The following is a 20,579-nucleotide window of genomic DNA, read 5'->3' on the forward strand; positions in this document are numbered from 1 at the left end:
ATGTGCACGTGTCCCTATGGGTACAGTATTACTTTTATAAAACAAAAAATATACAATTACTACTGTTTGTGCACTCATCTAATTATATCTGTGTATACTTTCCTTGTTTAGCTTTTCCTGCCTCTTGATTGTGACATTCTTGCCTTGTATTCTACTGCCCATGCATGCTTGTTTACTCAGGTTGCATGTCTACACAACCTCTTGTTTATATTGTGTTTTTGAGACTCTGTGCCCCTGTTCAAACCAGCTACGAGGTACTCTGATCATGAGCAGGTGCTACTGAACATGTAGGCTTGCTTAGCAGCTTGCTTATTCAATGAACACTGCTGCACATCACACTGACACAAACTGATTGTGTAGGCTTAGCGCGGTGTGTATACTTACAATAAGGAATCCCTGGGATTTTCTATTCTACCTTTCCATCTTTCCATTATAGGTGCATGAGTATGGTGGATGCTACTGTACTGAATGACATTTTTTCAATGAGTTCTTAGAATTCTTAATGTTGTGTGTATAACATTAGATAATACAGCAGGTGAAGAAATATTTTTTGTTATGATATCATGCACTTTGCATGTTTTTAAAAGTGTGTGTGTGTGTGTGTGTGTGTGTGTGTGTGTGTGTGTGTGTGTGTGTGTGTGTGTGTGTGTGTGTGTTACTGTGCATGCATGTATGTCTGTGTTTGTGTTTATATGTAGTCGCATGTGTCAAAGTCAAAGTCAAAGTAAACGTTATTGTCATTTAGAAATCACACAAGTGCAAAAACTGAACAAAGTTCTTGGTCTCCAGAATCAATGTGCAGACAACATATAGACTCTTTTCACAGACATTTACACATATAACACCTAGCTATTACATCACGGGCATGCGGGTAGATGGAATAATACTGCAAAAATGTGTATTAAAAAATAGAGGTAACTGGTAAGTAGTAATGTTAGTTTATTTCCTTCTAATGGAGTTGTCAATTTCCTCATCTTGCTTGCTTGAAAGCAGAATGCTCATCTTTAGATAGTTATGAAATTACATTATAAAAATGCAGGAAAACATGTCTAAGTAATTGATATAGCTGTGTCATGAGATGTCATAAAAAGATGATGGATTGCATAATATTTAAGTCCATAATTCAATGTTTATAATTATGCTTTACACAAAATACTTAGTCAAGCTTCTCAAAGATATACCTCAAATGTATTTTTAGGCAATCGTGAAGTTTAATCTTTACTTCTAAAAAGCAGGACCAGATTTTGCACTCAGTGTGCAGAGTAGATCGAATTTTCATTTCAGAGTAAATGTGATGCAGGTGCTACCTCATTACCTTTGTTCATATATCAGCAAAACAAACCGACATTTTACAAGAGTCTACTAAAATGAATAAAATTAGAACTGTGAGCTGTAGATATGTCATCTTTATGAATATATAGCAGAAAAGATGTATTGCAATTCCTGGAAATAATTTCTCTATTTGACCGAAAACTGTCCTCAGTACTTCATTAAAGCCCTTCCCCAAATTAACTCCTAGTCTGATATCATACCAGAAGACAACTAATCACCTGAAGAAAATCTGTTTTGAATCTGTAGCAAGTACTGTGTGACTGCAATTTTCTTCTAATATATGGAACCTGTAAAAATCTGACCTCTGACTTATACATCTGCTTTATGGCTTTATTTAATAAAATTAGTCCCTTTGTGATTTTAATAAGAACATACCCTCTTATTAGAAGTTAAACAGCTACATTCCACATTAACCATGATTCCCTGGGCCCCTTAATACACTGTTATAGGTAATAAAGCAGTATTAGTTCCACATTAAAACATAGGTATCTACATTTTAGTAAAAAAAATACTACACTGAAAACAATTAGTCATAACTACTTACTAGCTGAAGTCAATGTTTATTATACCAGTCTTCGCAAAGTATTTTGGTAATGTAGCAGTAAATAAAATAATTAGTATTGCTATTAAATATAAAATAAAAATGTAGTTTATGGGAACATTAAAATGAAAGATGAATATGTTAGCCTTCTGGTTGAGAACTACTAAAAAATCTGAAACAAAATGCTCCAAGCATCCAGTGAGACTCGTTCTTTCAGTTCAAAGCTGCCAGACTCAAACAGGCATTTCAAGTTTCCTTCTAAAAACGAAAATTGAAAATGTATATACAATTATAATCTAACACTAAACATCGCTCATCTGTAAAACAAATGCTAGGCCATGTGTTGCACATTTCAGTACAATAAAGCTGCTTCAAGTTCCCCATGACTACAGGCAAGACACTCAGTCCACAGGAGAGCTGAAATTATGTTTCCTGAGATTGCATGAGTTTTTGCTCATAAGAACAAAGCAAGAACAACTGTCAGCCATGTGCTACAACCAAGTTCTATCTTGTACATGGGAAACATTTGTCACATAGTTTAAATGGCTAATATCAGGGTGCAGTGTCAAAGGTTCAACCATAGTTTCAGGGAAAAATGATGCAGAGTAACCAGTAGTATATATAGTGAAAAACTCAACTTTCTGAGCAGCCCAACAAGATAAACAGCCTACACTTTGTGGAGTTTATGCTGTGCACCCAGTGAATGCATCACATGGTGGATGGCAGTCCAGTAACATCAATGCAATACATGTCGGAATTAAGGTGCAAAGTGTTCAGTGATATGGCTTCACAAATTGGCCAAAGCTAGATTGCCTAAGTAGTTATGGGGACAGCTTGATGGGGATGTTTGGAGGTCTGGAAGCCCAGTACAGTTCAGTGGTGTTTGAATCAGTGATATGAAATTGCGGATGGCTACTGCCACATATTGGTCATCGTCTTGCACACAGGCTTATGGAGTATCTCATTCATTTCAAAGGTAAGAACCATATACCTGAATTCTGACAATGTCTGTGTTGTGCAGTCAGTGTGGCTGTAGGGTGAGGTACTGTCACCTGCATTGGGTCTGAGGTTAACACAGGTGCCCACACATTATCCTTCAAGTTTCAAAATTTTCACCTGGTACCTGATATAGGCTCCCAACTGTAACAAACTACTTCAGTTCATTGTATATATATGTATAAATATTATTAAACACCTTAATTATATTGCTAATATACACAGTGATTGCAAATTTATTCCTAGTAGATATGTAAGAGATGCAGATTGTAAACCTGTCCAGTAATCTTAAGGCAGATGGGCGGTCTCCAGTCTATTCGTTCAGGCTCAAACTAATGGTTCTATTCCAAAGGGGCATCATGTGGAATAGTGATGTCAACTAAGGCTGTTGAAACTAAGGAACACTATGCCTTAAAGGAGCAAACAGAGAAGGTGTGCAAACATCAAAAAGGAATACAAGCCTGTTGAAAAATACAAAGGACAGAATAAATTGTAGATGTTAGAGTTCGGTTTTGCTGAATCAAAGATCATGAAAGAATTGTGTCAAAGAATCAGCAGAGATGTTGATCCAGAGAAGAGGAACTGGGCTAGTAATGGTTCTTGGAGCCTGTGTAGGGAAGGGAGCTGCTAAATAGAATTTAGCCAAACCTGTGTGTTAAAGGAGTCTTTATCATATGAGCAAATTGCACAAATTGCGAACACTCATAATATCGAATGTACTGGACCTCAAACTTCCTATTGTGGGGGGCTGCATCCCCCACACCCCCTTCTAAATATATATTCCAACTCCAAGATCACGCTACAGTGAGGAAAGGGCAAATATCACATTCTTCACTGTACCGCAATCTCAGAAAAAGCACTTCAAGGTCCGGTACGTTCGATATTATGAGTATTCGCAATGTGTGCAATTCACTCATATGATATAGACCCTGTTAGAAGTTATTAAGTGATTAAAATTAATTATTTGTTTTAACAGTCCAATTTGAAGAAACTCTTCAAGCATGAATCCCTGCCACTGCCCTTAACATCAGCCCTATATATATATTACTTTAAATTTATAATAAAAACATAAATATATAAATATACAAATAACCAGTAATAGGGACATAACTGACATAGATGTCACATAGGAATGTGTTAGAGTATAACAGTGTCAACCTGTTAGAGCGAGAAATGTGGACTAAGCCATAACAATGGGAGGGTGGAGCAAAGGGCCAGAAATAGGGATAGATTTGTAATATTGCACTTCAAAATTTAGGAAGTTGATAGAATATATAGGTTGTACATTAGCATAAACTTTCTGAAGAGCATGAAGTTTGAAACTCAAAATCTCAGTCATCAGTTTCTGACTGCAGTCTGTAATGATATGCCAATAATTTGTCAGACAAAAAGTGTTATGAGGAAAAAATCACAAATATGAGACAAAAACAGCACATTTTGCACAGATCAGGACAATTGAGAGGTATGCACTCAAATGTATGTATTATTGAGTCCCATCAGTCCAGAGATCATCCCAACAGTATGGCAGAAAGCTACATATTTGATAAGGAAAACATCTGGCCATCCTAGTAATCTCTGAAGAGTTGAGAGCAGCTATGAAGGTGAAATATATGGTACAAACACAGTATAGGACAGTGTACCTGCAGTGCAGAGTATTGTGATATCCCATTCCTGGCATAAGGTACTGAAGCTGTGTTAATGATCTGTAAAATGACATGAGACTGCCAGGTGAAATGATCACTCAGGGGAAGTGTGTGTATTGAATACTGAGACACACATGAATTGTAACTATGAACACAGGGAAAGAGGACAGGTGAAACTCCTGCATGTACAGCGGTGGAAGACATGTCAATGAAAGATGGTTGTAGCTGCAAAACGAAGCACATATCTGTATGGCACAGTATGGATTGTACAGTGAAAATTTGTAGACTGTGACTGTCACACAAGTTGGCATAACAATGGGGAGGATGTGTGTGTGAGATAAGCATCCTTACATGAATAATGCAGAGGTCATCTATCAGGGATCTGACAAACAATTGGAGTAGAGTGCATATTGGGAAGCTGTGCAAATTGTTATATCTGAATATGAGTGTACTATCAGCAGAGGTCTCCAGTAAGATGGCCACAGGTAAAGGATCATGGCAAACATTACAAGAATCAACAATAGTTCTGGACAATATCAGAATAATAGCGCCACTAATCCCATGCCTGTGACATAACATATATGATGTTGAATGATAACAGATACACACACACACACACACACACACACACACACACACACACACTTGACAACTATTATGATGCATCCAGACTCTATGAGAGTAACCACACACACTGTCCTGGTACTATAATATCTGCAGGAGATGTTAGGAGGGACATTAATATACATGTATGCTATAGTATGGGCAATACAGACTAGTTGCCTTGTGTGCATGACATATATCTATGGCACAATACACACTGTCATGAATGATATGCATGCCATTAATGTTGTCAAACACCTGTGTATGCAGCATGCGCATAAGCTGAACAGGTAGCACACATGTGTCTGGGGTAATAACTCTCTAAGGCCAAGAACACTGCATCTATGGTCCCAGACAATAACCCAGGGTACCTTTTAAATAGCATGAAACATGAACTATCAGGCCCTCCATAGCCTCCAAACATGCTTTGTGCCTCATGAATGGAGAACAGCAACAGGCATTCCTCTGCATAAAGGTGGGCCATCAACAGACCCTGGAAACTATATAAACATAAGTCTCCTTTGTCTTATATGTAAAACCATGGAAAGAATTATCATGGAAATTATCAATAGTGATATAATAAACCTTCAGACACTGGAACCAACCAAGTTTGGTTTCATCAAGGGCAGGTTATGCCTACTAAACCTGGTAGACTTCTTTGAGAAGGTCACCAAAGCAATGGATGAAGACAAAATGGTTCACACTGTCTACATTAACATGGCCAAGACATTTCGCACAATATCCCACTCAGGCATTGTTGACAAAATCAAGAGGTTAGGTACAAACCTGTATATCACCCAGTGGGTAGCCAAATGGCTCACAGACAGGACTCAGGAATTTAGAACCGGGGAGTCCACCTCTAGAAACAGGTCAGTCACAAGTGGAGTCCCTCAGGGATCAGTTTTTGGACTGCTCCTTTTTGGCATTTACTTCTCTGAAGTCAAGGCCAATATCAATGGTCCCTGGATGATTAATTTGCAGTTGATTGCAAATTAAGAGCTGTCATTGAATGCCACACTGACACAAATGTTCTTCAGGAGGGGCCGACACAGACAAACAACTGGTGTCAGAGCCATGGACTAAACCTAAATGACAAGAAATGCATAATAGTATCCTTTGGGAAGTCACCCACTCCTGTTAACTATCATATTGACAACACACCTCTTAGCACTGACCCAGTAGTCAGGGACTTAAGAAAACACATAGACAGTAATCTAGCCTCTGACCACAACATGTCTACAGTAATGATGAATTCATTCTATGTTGCGTAACTTATAAACAAAGGTATGGCATCTAAGCTCAGGAAAGTCATTGTGCCACTGTATTTGCCATTTTTCAGACTTATCATTGAGTACAGTGCCCCTTCAGTATGTACCTAACCAGGCATATCCAACAATTGGAACATCAACAGAGGTTCTTCAGTAAAAGAAAACAGAGTATATGTAAAATGTCCTATGCAGACAGCCATATCCCTGCATTCTGTCTTCTACAGACTTTTGAGGGGAAATTTATGCCTGGCATACAGGGCATTATCAGACCCCACTTTGATGGATCTCCTGCATATCCACAAAACAAACAGCACGCAAATTACCAAAGACTTCAACCTTGCCTGTGATATAAATAGTACCTACTGGAGAGACAGATATGTATCCCAGAGACTACCTTGTCTGTGGAACAGGCTCCCCATCCCTCTGAAGCAGAGTTCCTCCTTAACCCAATTAAAGTGCAACTTGGACAATTTGATGTGGAACAGGAAATTCATCCTTTGTTTGGCACCTATGTCTCTAATGGACACAGACAACTTGTAAATGGTTAATCTCCCAGGACCCTGCTTGTAAATGTTTTATCTCCCAAGTCCATGATTACATTTATCAAGGGTATCAAAATTTGCCAGTGATTTGGAATGCATGGCTAAGCTTAAAAAGGCCATTGTGGTCATTAGCCTATTAAACACCTATGAACTTATGAACCTATTGGTGTTCTGCACTATCACACATTCATGTATATTTTCCAGAAAGAATACCTAGGTATGGCCAATGAGCTGTGTAGCAGTGCACTGTGACAAAGGTGGTAGACTTCAGTTACACATCACTGGAAGATGTGTAGGGAGGTACATGTGTTGGGTGCATTGTACACAGTTATTGGTATTATGAAGGCTGGGAGCCATAAAGTTATTATGGCCTCTGATGTGCATGTTCTTCACATACCAAGTAGTTGTGTTACATCCAAGAGTCTAGTCAATACTGTGACCACATGCTGGTGAATGTACCATTTACCCTCTACCACAGGACACAGGTCACATACCTATTGTATAGGGTGTTGTTCATATTATACTTGTTTGGTGTGTCTGTTTCTCGATTCAACAAATCTCTCCATGTCTCTCATCAATGCTGATGTTGTCATGGCTGTGGCAGCCATCTCTGGTATGTGTTGATACTGTCTGTATTATGCTAATATCACAGTTGGAATCAATGATTGCTCACAAGCTGTAGTCCTTCAGGCAGCTTTTTGCACAAAGCATGTATATGTCATCTGTGATGTCCATCACTTAACTAATGGACAGGGAAGGGGTTGGCAGGCACCCCCGATGTACCGGCCTGATCACTGGACCCAAGATATATGTCATATCACACATTTCAACATAGTGAGATGCCATGTATGTCATACACTGGTCTACTCATTTGGTGATATAGCTGTTTATGGCCACATTTGACAATGCTATTTGAATACCTCAATGTGGATTTTTCAAACACCTTGATTTGTTCAGGTTCCACAAGATAATACTGTTGTCAGCATGCATGCTCTCAATGACCTATTTGAGGACATCTTTCAGATGTAATGGACTTGATGTAGCAGTAACAACTCACACAGGTATGTTGCACACACACACATGTAGAAGAGGTCCATGATGACATGTTGGTCTAATTCACAGTTGAAGAGAGTCAGGATGTCCCTATACATGCATGCATCAGATGCTGTCTACCCAACTCAAGTGGATGCATGTTGATGTATGCCTTTGTATGGGAACATAGGCTGGGTGAAGGTTGCATTGAACTGTGTACGCAGATGTATAAGGAAGGTGTATATGCTGGGTCAAACTGTAGTTGATTGTTGATGTTTTCACAGCACATGCATTCTGTGTGATAGGCCTGGATGAAGGTAAGACAGTGCATAAATTATAATCTGGCCTAGGGTTTTGACGCAATCACACACATAGGTATCATTGAGGAAACCCCCAAGCTGGGGATTAAACCTTATGCCAGTTGATAGGTAAACAACTGGCTCACTGACAGAACACAACATGTGACAGTTGGTGACTCAACCTGTACCAGTAGAGATGTCACCACTGGCAAACCCCAGGGATCTGTGCTTGGTCCTTCACTATTCAAACTGTATTTCTTGACAGTTGGCTAAAGTATATGGCCTTTGCCTTACCAAGTTTGTTGATTCTTGTATATTGTATGCACTCATTGAGTCCTCCAATGGTGATAACATAGTACAGGAGGAGCTAACACACACAACTGAATGGTGACAAAGACACACAGTGTACAAATAAATGCAGAAATGTGTGTTTGTAATGTTGTCTGTCTGAAAAGGAGAGTTCCATATTAATCACAGCATTGACAACAGTCCTGCTATGTAGAAACCCAATGTTGCAAGCACTGGGAATGTATTGAGATATCCAATCTGAATGTTGACCACTAAGTATCCACACTGCTATTAAAAGCCTATGTTTTGCACATCATAAGTTATGCCATCATACTGAGACCTTAGGATTGTATGACAACACTGTAGCCTAACCTGATTACAGCACTAATAGCTTATAATGCACATTTTTATATGTACTTCACAAGACACGTGCAGCAGCTGGAGAGACCACAGAGCTTTCTCAGCAAGATAACACAGAGCCTACGCACTATGCCATGATGTATTTGGATAGATTAAAAGCCATTTCACTGTAAACTTTATTGTATAGTATGAGGTGACTTCTGCCTGATTCCTAGGCCAGTATCTGACCCTGCCCTGGTGGGAGTACTGCATATCCAAAATTGTTACAAAGCTGATGACATCAGCAGTGTCTGTTGAGGCGAGGATGACAGTGTCCCACATGCTGGTGTAAAATGCTCTTTATAATGTCAACCAACAGCTCATACACACACTCAGTTGACTGCAGTGAGAACAGAACTCCTACCTATCTGCGTACACAGACTACAGAACACAGTCATAATTCAAGCACCACAGATCAAGTCTGATTTATACAGGAGTGCAGGTGAACTTATACTAGATGACATCAGCAGGGTATGTGGGAGACAAGAGGTTGAGAGGCCTGTATGAAATGGATATGTAGGCATGACCAAGTATCAAAATACTGGCAATCCATGTAATTGGAGAAGTTACTGTAGGATACACGTCTGCTCTGCTGTCTAGACACATAGATACACACACACACACACACACACACACACACACACACACACACACACACACACACACACACACACACACACACACAGTTGACTGCAGTGGGAACAGTACCCCTACCTATTTAACTATACAGAATACAGAAGACAGCACATTATGCAAGTGCCACAGCTCAAGTCTGTTTTATATAAGAGTGCAGGTGAATTTATAGTAGATGACACCAGCAGTCCATGTGGGAGACAAGAGGTCGGGATACCTGTATGAAATGGATGCATAGGCATGAGCAAGTATATTAATCCTGGCAATCCATGCAATTGTTGAAGAAACTGTAGGGTGCACATATTTGCTCTGCTGTTTAGACACCTACACACACATCCAATTTACTGCAGTGAAAGCAGAACCTCTGCCTATTTAAGTACACAGACTACAGAACACAGTATGTTACAAAAGCACAACTGCACAAGTCTGATTTATGCAAGAGTGCAGGTGAACTTATAGTAGATGAGATCAGCAGGCCCTATGGGAGACAACAGGTTGTGAAGTCTGCATAGGCGCATAGCTTCATAGGTTCATATGAGGCTAGTAGCCTAATAGCACTAGCTAGGGTGTTTAGAAGCCTATCTGCATAAAAGCACAAGTACCCTTATTGAGCATAATTGGACGGTCATTTTTAGCAGAGAGGGTTTGTGAGCAGCACCAACTGGCCCTGTCAATGATGGATATAGATGCCAGCCCAGAGGTAGATTTACAATCACCTAACTAGTAGTCAAGGTTGAGCTTGAAGAGAGTCATTGAGGGGCTTTGCTTCACATGCAGTGGGAGCCTATTATAGAGGAGTGTGATTTGTTGTGGAATATATCTGTATGTGTAAGCAGGTTCTGTTTATGTCACAGGCTAAGTTGAGAACACTAGTAAAAATTATAGTTGTCCCATTTGAATTGCAGATGTCCATCATTTCCAGAAGTGCAAGTTCTGAGACTGCTCTGCAGAACAGCCGTAGATCACCTCTCAGTAGCCTGCATTATACCAAGAACACTGGCAGGTATATCAGTCTTTTAATGTATGCCATGTTTGGAGGCCTTGGAGTCTCCCAGGCACATTCCTGTTTTCTTTCTAATTGCTGCAGGTGTCTGGTGAGGTACAGAGAGATATAAGTATTGTACTCCTTTATTGGTGTGATACGGGTAGAGTACAGTAGAGGTATGACAACCCTGGTCTTGGATGTGATGTCCATATGTATGTTGTGTGCAATGCAGATTATGTGTGTCTGACAGTTAGTATTGAGTCTCTGGAAAACACCTCCTACTTAACTGACTCTCTGGCAGCATGTGTTAATGCAGTGATGCATTCTTTTTTGGGATCAGATGGTTCTGGATTCGAATACAACTGAATCTAACATTTTTAAGTACTTTCATATTATTGTTGCTACATGTCTGTGCAAGATGCACACCAATGCTCAATGATGCATTAAAGAAAAGAAATGGGAAAGATAAGACAGTGGTGGAATGGGGAGCAAGCAGGGGGAAGAGCAAGTGGAAAGTAATGAAGGAATGTGCAGGAGGGAGATTGGAAAAAACTCTAGCTATCCATTTCTTCAACAGTAAAAAATGATAATGTATGGAGAATATTAGTTGAATTTGGACTGACACTTTCAGAGAGAGGGTTGACCACAACCCAATCATGTTGTATAGCCAATTGGACCGAATCAAGTGTGTCAAGAAGACACAAGTGTGAAATGGAGAATTACGCATGGAACATTTTTTTTTTTTGTGGGACAGGTGCCCTTTTTTTTGAGAGAGAGAGAGGAATGTTGGGGAAGGGATGTAAGTATGCCTGAGTCTGGTATGGTGGGTTGGTGAAGAAGCAATAGCAGACAAACAAGATGAGACACAAAGGCACTGATGGACACAAGAGGTTGGTGAACACCATGGATGGAGTGACTGTGGGAACATCTAGGACCCATGGTCAAGCTGAGTGACAGTAAGAATTGAGTCCTCTCCAACTGGATGTCATCACTGCCACCTCACTCCACCACTGGCTAAAATGCTCAATGTCTCCCTCATCCTCTTGGGCCTACATAAATTGAGGGAGAGCAGCCCCTCCATCCAGCACAGATGTGTACCAACAGTGTGGCACATAATCCTTTGCAACATCCCTGGCAGTTCAGCAATGGTGATACACTCACCACCTCATCCACTAATCCTGCAGAGAACCACTGGACAATCCTGTAGGGCAGACCTAACTGAGGGGGCAGGTAGTACAGAGGCAGCAGTGGTGGTGCTGCCAGGTTGCTGGGCAACAGTGTCAGGGCAGGCAGATTCTATATGGCAGGCCTACCCCACTGTGCTGTGGAGCATTTTGTGATGTGGTACACATGGATGACATGGACACATTTTAATGACACATAATAATATTAAACAACAGCAACAAACACAGAGAGAGAGATAAGGGTTGTGGTGAGAGGAAAAAAGAGATAAGATTAGTACCTTCATATGTAACATACAATGCATTAATACAATTATTTGACTCTATTATCTTAACTTTTACTCTTAAGACTCCCACCCCTAACAGATAACTATTACTTTGAAGGCTACCAGCTCCTAACAGATGCACACTATACCACAGTGTGCAGCAAGTACTCCTTTACATGTGCATATATTGTACATATGTGTGTGACAATTATAAAGATTACAATTTACAGCAGAGCATGTGTGCCACTGGTATAGAGCTTTTCCTTTAAACCTTTAATTTACACATACTTGAAGAATTAATGGCATTGTATAGTTTGGAGGTATGAAATTTGAAGACACCACCTTTGAATAAAATCTAATATTGAACTCTTGGCTTGTGCTACAGACTAATGCATGCATACTTGCTTTTACAGTTGAGATATGCATGCTCAATTTGATGCAGCTGTATACAATACCAAAAAAGCTATCTTTAACTTTTAATGCTACACTAACACTACTCTTCTGCTGCATACATACCACATGCTTCTCTCATACTCACCAATCTAGTGCCATTGGTCCTAACATTGCACACTCTCTCCAGGGCAACTGTGGAAAAACAGAACAGAACAGAATACCATTATGAATACAAGTCTTGCCTATATCCAGTTTTAAGCCTTATAAGTACAATCTGTAGTTGATACACATTTGTGGATGTCTTCCATTCTATATTCCTAGATCCAAGCATCAAAGGTATTCATCTTCCACTGATGTAGGTCACTAAAGTGGTGCCTACATTGGTCAACAATGCATGGGATACCAGTGGCACTGCATACAGCCAAGATAAAAGTATTCCAAGCTATAGATTTATACTGGGAGCCAGAATAGTCCTCTTGTATTAACATGGCACTGTGGTGTTTCACTAGGAGTCCAATAAAAATCTTGGAATCCTGGACAGCCCATCTCTGTGCCCTAAAAGTCACACTCTCTCCACAAACACCTGCCATGAGCAATGGAGACTGATGGTTTCCACCAAATTTCAGTTATTGCATTTACTTGGAGTGTGCACATTGTTTGAAAATGCTGCACACCACTTACCACTGAGCAAACATTGTATGCTGGAATGCACACTGTAGAGCAACATGTTTGCGCAATGGTATGCAGTGTGCAACAGTGGCAAGCAATGCAATTTCAAGGTTATTTGATGTACAGGCAGTTGTGTATGTGTGTTTGACAAATGTGAAGGCCATGGTAGTCCAGAGAGCAGAAATATACTTACAGGAATATAGTATATAGTATATCCACAGTCATACATCATAAATAAATAAATGACTGCACAATATTAGTGTCTTAGTCTTCATACATATAATTAATATCAGCTACACTATGTCAAGTGTTATAAGTGAGAGTGGCTATAATGGGAATTGAAACAACTTTAAACGTCTATGGAATATGCTGTATTTGATCCCAGGAATATGTGTATGACAGTCCTACACTTACACCTTTGGTCTGAAGAAGGTTCAGGAAACACTTGCCTGTGTTGCACTTCATTGCTATAAACTGTAATGTCATAACAGTAAAACAAAGGTTGCACACCCTGTGCTAGAATCCAGGACCATCTGTACTCTAGCCCTACACTCACACCTGCTGCCACAGGATTAGTTACATGACATTCCCTATCTTACTATTAATTCTTTCAGGTGTATGGGGTGCCAGGGAGGGGTAATACCTCTGATGGGCAAACATGTGCCCTTCAGAGTAGTTCATCCACCTTGGTCCTAACCTGACACTCAGCTCTCACATGTGGCTCCTCGTAGCTGTCTGCATGCAAAAGCGGCCACACCCTGGGCAATGGCTTTGACTGGCTGGCAAAACCAGGTGAGGGTAGCCAATGGGTTTGTAACCCTCAGTGAGTCAGGGCTTGTCTACCTATGCATGCAAACACTGGATTGGGCAGACTGCACAGAGAAAATCACCAGACTGATTTAGCGGTCAGGAAAGCGGAGTCAGAAAAGTGATGTGAAGTGCAAATAGGGCACATCGAAACACATTAGGACACTGTTGGCCATCCACTGCATCCCGACCCATCTCCAATCATCTCAACTATGTCCTGCCACTGGATCAAGATAGGTTGGGATGAGAGAATGAGACTGATGATCTGTGCAACTCTCTATCACTATAATCCAATTCACCTGCAAGTCAAGACATCACCCCCCCCAAAAGTCTTATGGCGATGGGCGAATGATGAAGCAGCAGGTGAGATACACTGGAAGCTGTAGCCACAACCTCACACATGTGGCCCAAGGCAATGGTTTGCACTCTACTGGACTGAAGCAGCAGTGAAGTTTGGCAGCCTCTTGGTGTCTGAGCAGCCCTATTTAGGATCACTCTGCTCACCTCCATGGTCTGAGGAAGGGGCTAGAAAAGGTGCCCTAAACATAGCCTGCTTCATCCTACCCCTGGCCTGCTTGCCGTGGCAATCGGGGATCCCAACCATGTGGACGAATCACAAAGAAAAAAAAATTGGTGACTTCACTCACTGTTGGCACATGGAATGTGTGCATGCTCGTGGATAGCTCCAAAACAGACAGACCTGAGAGACGGACACCACTTGTCAGAAGAGAACTTGGCAGGTACAACATCCAGACAGCAGCTCTCAGTGAGACCAGGTTCGCAGACAAAGGCCAGCTGGCAGAAGTTAAAGCTGATTATACTTTTTTTGGAGTGGCCGCAGCAGAGATGAAGCAGGAGTGGGTTTTGCCATCAGATCTAATCTGATTAGCAAATTAGTCAGCCTCCCTAAAGGATTCAATGACCGACTCATGTCTCTGTGGCTCCCCCTCAACGAAAAGTGCCACCCCATCTTCATCAGTGTATATGTCCCCACCCTGACAAATCCAAAGGAAATTAAAGACAGGTTTTCTGAAGACTTGCAGTCCCTCATAGCATCTGTGTGCAAGGTGGATAAGCTCATCATCTTAGGCGACTTCAATGCCAGAGGTGGTGCAGACTACCAGACATGGAAGGGTGTCATCGGGAGGACTGGAGTCTGCAAAAGTAACAGCACTGGTCATTACTTCTGAAGACCTGTGCAGCTCATGACCTGTTGATCATAAGCACAGTCTTCTGCCTACCCAACTGTAACAAGATGTCCTGGATGCATCCACACAGCAAGCACTGGCATCTCATTGATTATGTTATAGTAAGGAGAAGGGACATGCAGGATGTTAGAGTGACTAAGGCCATGTGTGGCGCAAACTGCTGGTCAGACCACAGACTCATCCTCTCAAAACTCAACATGCACATTCAGCCCAGGCGGCGCCCTCAGGGGGAAAAATAAACAATAGGCACCTGAATGTCAGCAAGTAAGAACAGCACTCTATGTGCCAGAACCTCAGGGAGGGCCTCAATAGTAAGCTTGACCAACTTAGTTTTGGCACCAATAGTGCAGAAGAGGACAGGGCAGCCTTTATATATGTGGTCTACAACACTGCTTTCACTCATTTGGATGTGAACACATGCAAATACTAGGACCAGTTTGATGGTAATGATGAATACATTCAGAAGCTGCTGGATAAGAAGCGTGAAGCCTTTTGATCCATCCAGCAAGACACTACATCCATCTTCAAGAAAGCAGCCTATAAATCCATCAAAAGCAAGGTGCAAGCAAAGCTCAGAGAGATGCAAGACTCCTGACTTAGCAGAGAGGCAGATGAGATCCAGAAGTATACTGATAGCAACAACTCCAAATGTTTCTATGATGCCCTGAAGACCATCTACAGGCTACAGTTCTCTAGAACATCACCACTGCTCAGTGCCGATTGGTCCACACTGCTTACTGACAAAAAAACTATCCTGGAAAGATGGGCTAAGCACTTCAACAATGTCCTGAATAGGCCTTCCTCTATCAATACCGAAGCTAATGACCACATGCCGCAAGTCGCCATTAACACCTCCCTGGCAGAACCTCCAAAGGAATCAGAGGTTAGGGAAGCAATTAAGCTTCTCTCCAATAGTAAAGCACCAGGCTCTGACTCAATTTCTCTTGAAATATACAAGACAGGGGGACCAGTCTTGTTATAGAGCTCTTCCAAACCATGTGGCAACAAGAAGTTATCCCTCAGTAGCAAAAATATGCCTCCATTGTCCATCTCTATAAGAGAAAAGGAAACAGGCATTCCTGTGACAACCACAGAGGAATCTCTCTCCTGGTCATTGCCAGCAAAATCCTTGCCAGAATCCTCCTCAACCATCTCATTCAACACACGGAATACGGATACCTGCCAGAAAATCAGTGCAGCCTTAGAAAGCCAAGGGACACTGGACATGATATTTGCAGCAGGTCAAATTCATGAGAAGTGCCAGGAACAAAACAGGGACCTTTACACAACATTTGTGGACCTGACCAAAGCCTGTGACACAGTCAGTCGTGAAGGGCTATAGCGGATCATGGAGAAGTTTGACTGCCCAGGCAAATTCATCAGTATGGTGCGCCAGTTCCAGGATGGCATGCTTGCTTGAGTACTGAATGATGGAGACTCCTCTGATGCCTTCCTAGTCACCAACAGAGTCAAGCAAGGCTGTGAATTGGCACCCATGCTGTTCAGCATGAAATTCTCGGCCATGCTGGCAGATGGCTTCTGCAATGATGAAGAAACCAGCATCAAGATTAAATAAAGGACTGATGACAGGCTCTTCAACCTGTGGAGGCTACAGGCCAAGACCAAGTTTGAAGAGGACTTTGTGCATGTTTTCCTGTTTGCAGATGACTGCACACTCAATGCTGACACAGAGGCCCAGATGCAGCAAAGTATGAACTGCTTTTCCACTGCCAGCAGAAACTTCGGCCTTGCAATTAATACCAAGAAGACTGAGGTTTTGCATCAGCCCACACTGCAGAAGATGTATGCAGAACCAACTATCACCGCTAAAGGTGAGATCTTGAAGGCTGTTGACAAGTTTACATAACTCGGCAGTGCACTCTCCAGATATGTGAACATTGATGATGAGTTAGACACATGCATCGTCAAGGCAAGCTCCGCATTTGGATGGTTGTGGGAGTCAGTGTGGGAAAGCAGAGGCATCAAACTGTCCACAAAGCTGAAGATGTACAAGGCAGTCATACTGCCCACATTACTGTATGCCTGTGAGACATGGACCTTGTATGAGCGTCATGCCAAAAAGCTGAATTGCTTCCATATGAACTGCTTAAGAAGGCTGCTGAAAATTACCTGGCAGGACAAAGTTCCAGACATAGTTATCCTCTCTCAAGCTGGACTGCCAAGTATCTACACCCTGCTGTGAAAAGCCCAAGTCAGGTGGGCAGGCCACCTTGTACGTATGCCAGACACATGCCTCCCCAAGAGACTGTTTTATGATTAACTTGCAGGAGCCAAATGCACACAAGGTGGGCAGAAAAAGCACTTCAAGGACACACTGAAAGTCTATCTGAAGAGCTTTGGCATTGACCCGGACTCATGAGAAACCCTATCGCAAGACCACCCCACCTGGCGAAGATGCATCAGCAAATGTGCTACCTCCTATGAGCAGAGCAGGACTTCAGAGGCACAGAGGAAGCATGAGCTGTGTAAATCCACAGCTAACTCATTGCCAACCAACTCAAATGACTAGTTGTGCCCGGCATGTGGCAGAGCTTTCCAAGCCCACATCGGACTGATCAGCCACAGACGGACACACCGTACTCAGTCAACTTCCTTGACGTGATGTCTTTGGTCATTGTTGACAATGACGGATGAACAACATTAATTCTTAAGGTTTTGCTGTTAACCACAATGCAACATCACTTAGCGGGTTTGCACGATGCCCAGTAGCATTAATTGAATGCACCCAGGTTCTGTTTTTGGCTGTCTGAGTCCATGTGCTTCCTGGGTGGGCCATTTTGAGTACTGCTGACCTTTGCACACACCAGATAAACACAACTAAACCTGCAAAACAATTTTATTCATTCCCCTGCTTGCATTAAGCAGTGCAGCCTGCAAACACCGGAGAAAAAAGAGAGAAAAGGATTCAAACCCAGTACCATCTGGCCCCAAAAAGGAACATTTTAATGCATTAACACCTGCTGCCACAGAGTCAGGTAAGTAGCAGGTGTTTTTCATAGACTCAATACTGACTGTCAGACTTTAGCAATGCAGCTTGTGTTTGATTACTGCTAAACAGTGCACAAACAGGTGTATCTCGCATATGTATACACTTTTCTAACTGCTGAGCAGTGGAAAACTACATATTATAATTATTACTGCTATTTATTGTCCATTTGTTGTGTATGACATGACACTACACGTAGAAACATTAAAAATGAACATCCTATCTCACACTATGTCACATATTTACAATACAGCCATGCCCCCCCCCCAAAACACTGCAATCCTGGTGTTTCAGTACTTTTTCCACACATATATAGCCTACACTACAGGAAGTAATATCAAATGTTGTGTCAAATGCAATGCATATTGATCTGGTAACATTCAAAACTACAACTATTGACCCATAAGCCTAACAAGCTTTATCTGCAAGGCTAGGGAAGGGATCAGCATGGACCTTACCCAAGGGACACAGGCGACCTTCAACACACTTCAATTGACCCATGTTATGTTTGTCAAGGATAGATTGTGCCTATTGAACCTGGTGGACTTCTTTAATACCGACCCTGAAGACTTGGATGACAAATAACAAGACATACCACCTATGTTCAGTTATCCAAGGCCTTTGACAATATCCCCCATTCATGTCTCACAGTGAAAATACCCCATCTGGGAATTAAGCCATACCATACTAGCTGGACAGCCTACTGGCTCACCAACAGAACATACAATGTCAAAGTTGGGGACTGCACTCCCCCATAGCCATTCACCTATGGAATGCCCCAAGGATCTATGCTGGGCCGTCAAATGTGTGGAAACTATTTCTATGAAGCACGGGCAGTGGTAGATGGCCTATAGTTTACCACATTTGCAGATGACTAATAAGTGGACGCACTCATATAGATCTCCTCAGTGATGGTAACATATTACAGAAGGGGCTGACTGAGACAACTGATTAGTGCCAAAGTCACACACAGAACTTTACAGCAAACAATGCCTCATTGTCCCCTTTGGCAATGAAGTACCCATGCTAATTATGATATACATAGTACCCCTCTCAGCTCAAACTCAGTATTGTGATACTTTTGAACACATGTTCATAGCAATCTATACTTTCATCGCTATGTGTCTATAGTGTTGAGCCACACATTCTGCATTGCATCTTCATGCATATGGACATCACATCCAAGGCCAGGAAGGTCAGAGCCCTGTTCTGCTCCAGCCTTTTCAGACCACTAATTGAGTACAAGGCTCGCTTTTGTCTGTACCTCACCAGACAACTGCAGCAATTGGAGAAAAAAATAGAGGTTTGTAACTAGGAGAATGCAGGTCTTGCAAACATCACATAAATGGAAAGATTACAAGACCTGTCATTGTACTCAATATCCTGCAAGCTGCTGAGAGGTGACCTATGCCTGACCTGCAGAGAGGTCTGAGACCCTGCCCTACATGGAATGCTGGACATCTGCAAATCAAATGGGACATGAATAACTTGGCCCAGGGTTCTGAACCTAGCCTGCAACATAAACAGAACATGCTGGGGAGACAGATATATCTCCCAGTTGTTCACAGTCTTCTGTAATAGTGTCACACTGCATGTGAAGCAGTGCTCCTGAATAACCCTATTCAAGTGCAACCTTCACTATTGGTTGGACGATTGCAAAGTCATCTCTGGGGCACCTATGTCCCTCATAGACAGCCCCAGGTGTTGCTGATAACAAAATTGATCTGCTAACAATGGCCATCTAAACATGCTTAATAAGGGTACTTGTGTTTTTACACAGCTAGGTTTTTATTGCCTCATCTATACTGACAACCATGTACTCCTAAAACTTACAAATACAATAAGTGAAAGATGCATCTATACAATGAATCTAGAATAAATACTTTCTCTCTCGGGTAACAACAAATCAGATATCAAACAGGATGTCAGTACATACAATTCACCTTCTCAACAAACCACGTGCATAACACATAACCCCACATATGCAGAGGTACTCATTAGAAGCTTACCAAAAGAGCACAGACCTTGCAAATGCAAACTTTCAGCACACATTACAGTCCCAACGCAATTCACTACACATAAAAACAAATGTATCATTGTGTCACCCATTAAGCCCTTCAGGCAAAAACCTGTAAATCAATGTCTTGGTCATAGGCAGATCCATAGTTGAGACACACAGATGTCCCCCTCACCAGGTTGTACAAGTAAAAAGTCACAGTCAGTTGCCTGTCAGGTGCCAGGATCCAGAAAGTCATGCACACACTCACGTCTCTCAAGAACAAGCAAAGTTACACTTCTGTCATCCTCCATGTTGGAGTAAATGACTTGAGATGTACCTCACTGGAATATATGAAGAGAGATATGACTGAGCTCTCAGGTTATGTGTCCCAGACAGGTATGTCTGTAGACATAAGCAGCATTGTACCTTCACCCAGGATGATGCCTCAATACAAACAAAACAAATATCACCTTCAACAATTGGTTTAG

Source organism: Protopterus annectens, chromosome 4.part1 (genome assembly GCF_019279795.1).
Source record: "Protopterus annectens isolate FY-2018-M chromosome 4.part1, PAN1.0, whole genome shotgun sequence".
NCBI classification, from domain to species: domain Eukaryota; kingdom Metazoa; phylum Chordata; order Ceratodontiformes; family Protopteridae; genus Protopterus; species Protopterus annectens.